This window comes from Monodon monoceros, unplaced genomic scaffold, assembly GCF_005190385.1.
Source record: "Monodon monoceros isolate NGI ecotype Baffin Bay Population unplaced genomic scaffold, NGI_Narwhal_1 Super_Scaffold_12, whole genome shotgun sequence".
In the NCBI taxonomy this organism is placed as follows: Eukaryota; Metazoa; Chordata; class Mammalia; order Artiodactyla; family Monodontidae; genus Monodon; species Monodon monoceros.
The window spans coordinates 87,255,528-87,261,787 of NW_021703768.1; positions in this window are offsets into that span (position 1 = coordinate 87,255,528).

Below are 6,260 nucleotides of genomic sequence, written 5' to 3' on the forward strand. Positions count from 1 at the left end.
TGCAGGAGATAAATTTGAAAACTAAGAAAATAAGTGGAAGAAGAAGTTCTTCTTCACACAGAAGAAGTCAGGCCAGGAAACACAGGGGCCAAAGAAATGAGGGATAAATATACCTAAAACCCACAGCATGATAAAAGAATTAAACCCAACTCTAACAATAATTATATTTAATGTGCTGGACTAAACACAGGCCATAGATTCTCATACTTGTTAAAAAGCAAGACCCAACACACTTTAAATATAAAAGCAGAGACCAGTTGAAAATAAACATACTGAGAAAAAAAGATACACCAACTTCCAGTTTCAGTTCCAACAGAGAGAAAGCTTAGAAACCATCACTCTCATTCTTACAAGAAAAAGTTGGACAAACTGAAAATCAGTTATTTTTTGTGGACCCATTAGAGCACTGAGGTCCCAAGGCAAACCCATCTCAAAATCTGGAGAGTCAAGAGCATCTTGGGAGACACAGTCAAGATCTGTTTACCCGGGCAGAGCCATAATACACTGGCTGGGGACATTTAAAGGGTAGTTTTGACTAATTGCTAGACAGTATGTGTGGAGGATTAAAATAGTATAAAATAAATATCCAGGAGTCCATACTGATATAAATAACTAGACAAATAGGAGAGAAGAGACAAATCTCTCATGCAGGAACTTCCAAATAATTTATGTAGATATTCTGCCACGGGAGGTGGGGAGTAACTCCCCACTGTAGGTATAGGCTGCACATAGTGACTTCTTCCCAAAGAGACCAGATAGGAAGGTGGAGAGGGGAGAAAATGAGGAACTTTATAGTGGAGAAACCTGACAAATATCACATCAGGCAGGTGATGAAGATCAACATTAATAGTGATAAATTGTGTTGATAGTGTGTACTTTCAATATAATGTAATAAAAATGGCACATTTCTTCTGTAGTCTTCCTGCCAAAAACCCATAACCACAGCCTAATCATGAGAAAAACTTCAGACAAATCCCAGCTGAGGTACATTCTACAAAATGACTGACCAGTAATCCTCAAAACCATCAAGACCATCAAGAAAAGTCTGAGAAACTGTCACAACCAAGAGGAGCCTGAGGAGATATGTCTATTAAATGTAATGTGGTTTCCTAGCTGTAATCCTGGAACAGAAAAGGGATATAAAGGAAAAGTTAAAGAAAATTGAAGAAAGCGTAGACTTTAGTTAATAATAATGTACCAACATGAATTCATTTATTATGATAAATGGAGCATACTAATAAAAGATGATAGGAAAAACTGGGTGAGGGTTACATGGTAACTCTCTATACTGTCCTTTCAATTTGCCTATAAATCTAACTCTGTTCTACAATAAAAATCTTATTTAAACAAAACAAACAACAACAAAAAGAAACACAAGGAGACAGTAGATTCCAGAATGTCCTGATCAAGTAGAAGGGGACATGGCTATTTGGAGAGAGAAGACTGAATTCACAGGGCAAAGAATAAAAAAGGTGGCTATGGTGAGGCCAGTTAGAAACATTTTTCCTTCATTTTCCCCAAACTAAAGATGATATAAGAACTATTTTTAGTTTTACACTAGAGTTTTTAATCAAGAGTGAGGCAGGGAGAAGAATGGTTAATGTTTACATTGTACTATATGAAAGGTTGTCCAATAAAACTGAAACACAGAATTTCTACACATCTGGTGTCTAATCTTCATAAAATGGTGCTCTCGGTGGTATCTAGGAAGCCAGCTGAGGTGTGTGTGGAATGGCGGGCAACCTGCACAGGAGTAGACATCATGGGTGGAGAGGGTGCTGTTGCAGAGTAGGGAGGTACATGGTGGGAAGAATCATAAACCCAAGAGCTCAGCCTTAGGAGGAGAAAATCTTAACCTTTTGACAAATGGAGGAAACAACTTCTTTTCTTAAACAGAACACCTTCTCTTTTCAAATAGGCCAGGGGACCTATTTCTTATAGCCTTAATGAGAGTATATAAGAAGCCCAAATCAAATTCCATTGCAACAATAAGCCACAACCCAACTCTATGGAAAGCAAAATCACTTTCAGTATTCCAGTATAATAAAATAGAGTTTAAAAAAAGAAGATATACCTTGCAAATCCTAAACTCAATGAAAAATGACATGAGATAATTCCACCCCCAAAAAATCCCTTCAAAATAAAGAATTTACTAAAAATAATGTACAGTATTTCCTAATGATAGAAGGATCAATTCACCAATAAGACATTAAAATTCTAAATCGTGTGCCCCTAGTAATTTAGAAGGTTATATTTTTGAGAAAATATAACACAGAACTTTGGATTATAAATTGCAAAAATTTACAAAACTAAAGGAGGAAATAGACAAATTCACAATGATAGATGCTGCTATTGATATCCCTCTTCTAGTATTTGGTAGAATATGAGATTTTTAAAAAAAAATAGTAAAGACAAAGAAGATTTGAGCAACACTATCGACCAGCTTATCATAGTGTACATTTAAAAAACATGACATCCAGTAAGTACAAAATATGACTTCTTTTCACGTGCAAGTAGAACTTTCAACAAGGCACACATAAAGCTGGTCCATGAAGCAAGTCTCATTAAATATCAAAGGACTGAAATAAACTGAGTATGTTACCTGACTATAATGAATTTAATTAGAAATCAATAGAATTATGTAATTTTAAAAAACCTCCAAATATGTGAAAGAGAGAGAGAGAGAAGAGAGAAAGGAGAAACAGAGGGAGGATGGATCACAAGGCAAATTAGAAAGCATTTCAAAATGTATGATAATAAAATAATATTATCAAAATATATTGTAACAAGTTAAAACAGTCCTTAGAGGGAAATATATGGATTTAGATACTTACATTTTTATTTTCTTCTTTTATCATCTCTATATTAAAGGGAGGAAAAGATATTCATAAATATAGCCATATGTGTGAGTTTCTCTAAAGAATATACCTGGGTCATAGATTATGTTAATTTTCATCTTTACTTGAAATTGCCAAAAATGTCCTGTATTTCTTTACTACTGTTCAGAGTGTATGAAGATCCCAAACACCTATTTCTGACCAAGAGTGCTCTCACCAGACAGTTTATTTCCATTACAATGGACGTGAAATAATTATTTTATTGTTTTATAAATTTGCAATTTAATGATTGCTAATATATTTGGTATTTCCATGTTTTATTGGCCATTCTGATTTTCTTTTCTGTGAATGCTTCGTGCATACCTCTTGCCATTTTTTTTCTATTGGTTCCTATATCTTTTTTTACTAATTTGCTGGAGTTCATTTATTTTCCAAACATTGCCTGATTATATACCTTGAAAATAATTCATTCTAGTGTGAAACTTGTCTTTCCCCAATATTTATGGTATTTTTTTTAAACATAAACATTTAAGTTCAATAAATATTCCTTATTTTGGGGCATTTTTGGTTTCTTTTATAAGAAATCTATTTCTGAACTAAGACTTTATAGTTTCTTCTCAAATTTTTAAACAAATTTTTGACACTTGTTTTACTCTACTAGACATTTTATGTTTCTGTTTGAGGAAGGGGTCTAAATTTATGTTCTTCTTATATGAATAACCAGTTTTGTACTACCACTTACTAACTAGTCCATCCTTTTTTATTCATCTTCAATGCACCTCTGTAATATATTATTTCAATATATGTGGAAACTTTATTCTATTGCATTGATCGATTTATCAACCCCAGTCTCTATCAGTACACACTACAGTAATTACTAAGGCTAAAAATGAATTTGATATCTAGTAGGAAATATCTTTTACACATTTTTTTTTCTTCAAAGTTGTCTTATTTGGGGCTTCCCTGGTGGTGCAGTGGTTGAGAGTCCGCCTGCCGATGCAGGGGACACGGGTTCGTGCCCCAGTCCGGGAAGATCCCACTTGCCGCAGAGCGGCTGGGCCTGTGAGCCGTGGCCGCTGAGCCTGTGCGTCCGGAGCCTGTGCTCTACAGCAGGAGAGGCCACAACAGTGAGAGGCCCGCGTACCGCAAAAAAAAAAAAAAAAAAAAAAAATTGTCCTATTTGGTTATTGTTTCCCAGAGAAATTTTAGGATCATTTTGGAAGATTCCAAAGAACAGTTTCAGTTTTGACTGGTTATGAAATTTATGGATTAATTTCGGGAAGAATGTGTATTTTTGTGATATTTATTGGCCTTTGCATTGTATATCATTTTTTTTAACATCTTTATTGGAGTATAATTGCTTTACAGTGGTGTTTTTCTGCTTTATAACAAAGTGAATCAGTGATACATATACATATTTTCCCATATCTCTTCCCTCTTGCGTCTCCCTCCCTCCCCATATATCATTTTTGATATTCATGTCTCCTTATCTATTTTTTATTGAACTATAATTTACATATAATATTATATTAGTTTCAGGTCTATGAAATAATGATGCAATAGTTTTATACATTATGAAATGACCACCACAGTAAGTCTAGTTACCATCTGTCACCATACGAGTTATTATATTATTAACTATATTCCCTGTGCTGTACATTACATCCCTGTGACTTATTTACCTTATAGCTGAAAGTTTATACCTCTTACTCCTCTTCACCAACTTCGTCCATTCCCCTACCAATTTGTTCTCTGTAACTATGAGTCAGTTTCTGTTTTGTTTTGGTTGTTCATTTATTTTGTTTTTTAGATTCCACATTTCAGCAAAATCATACAGTATTTGACATTCTCTGTCTGATTTATTTCTCTTATCACAATATTTCTAGATTCACCAATGTTTTCACAAATAACAAAATTTCATTCCTTTTTATGGCTGAGTAATATTCCATTGTATATGTATACTATATCTTCTTTATACATCCCTCTTATCAATGAACACTTAGGTTGCTTCTTTTCTTAACTATGGTAAATAGTGCTGCAATGAGCATAACGATGCATATATTTTTTCAAATTGTGTTTTTATTTTTTTCAGATAAATATCCAGAAGTGGAATTGCCAGGTCATATGGTAGTTTTAGTTCTGGTTTTCCAAGGAAGTTCCATATTGTTTTCCACAGTGATTCCACAAGTTTACATTCCCACCAACAGTGTACAAGGGATCCCTTTTCTCTACATCCTTGCCAGCACTTGTTGTTTCTTATTTTTTAGTAATAGCTCTTCTGACATGTGTGAGATGGTATCTCATTGTGGTTTTGATTTGCATTTCCCTGGTGATTAGTGATGTTGAGAATCTTTTCATGTGCCTGTTGGCCAACTGTATGTCTTCTTTGGAAAAATTTCTATTCACGTCTTCTGCCCAATTTTAATCAGGTTATTTGTTTTTTTGATATTGAGTAGTATAAGTCTTATATATTTTGGATATCAGCCCTTTATTGGGTATATAATATGCAAATATCTTTCCCCATTCAGTAAGTTGCTTTTTGCTTTTTTGATCATTTCCTGCATGGTGAAAAAGCTTTTTAGTTTGATGTAGTCCCATTTGTTTATTTTTGCTTTTGCTGCCCTTGCCTTAGGAGACATATTCAAAAAAATATTTCTAAGATTTATGTCAAAGAGCTTGCTGCCTATGTTTGCTTCTAGGAATTGTTTGGTTTCAGGTCTTACACTTAACTATTTAATCCATTTTCGGTTTATTTTTGTATATGCTGTAAGAAAATGGTCCAGTTTCAACCTTTTGCTTGTTGTTCACTTTTCCCAACACAATTTATTGAAGAGACTTTCTTTTCCCCATTTATAATCTTGCCTTCTTTGACATAAATTAATTGATCATATAAGCATGGGCTTATTTCTGGATTCTCTGTTCTGTTCCATTGCTCTATGTCTGTTTTTGTACCAGTACCATACTGTTTTGATTACTATAGCTTTGTAGTATAGTTTGAAATCAGGGAGTGTGATACCTCCAGTTTTGTTCTTCTTTCTCAAGTTTACTTTGGTATTCAGGGTCTTTGTGTTTCCATGCAAATTTTAGGACTGTTTGTTCTAGTCCTGTGAAAAATGCCATTGGTTTTCTGATAGGATTTGCATTGAAGTGGTAGATTGTTTGGGGTGGTATGGACATTTTAACAATCTTGATACTTTCAATCCATGAGCATGGTATATCTTTCCATTTGCTTGTGTTGTCTTCAATTACTTTCATCAATGTCTTATAGTTTTTAGAGTACAGGTCTTTCACCTCCTTGATTAAACTTATTGCTAGGTACTTTATTCTTCATGATGTAATTGTAAACGAGATAGTTTTCTCCATTTCTCTTTCTCATAGTTTGTTGTTCATGTATGGAAATGCAACAGATTACTGTATATTAAT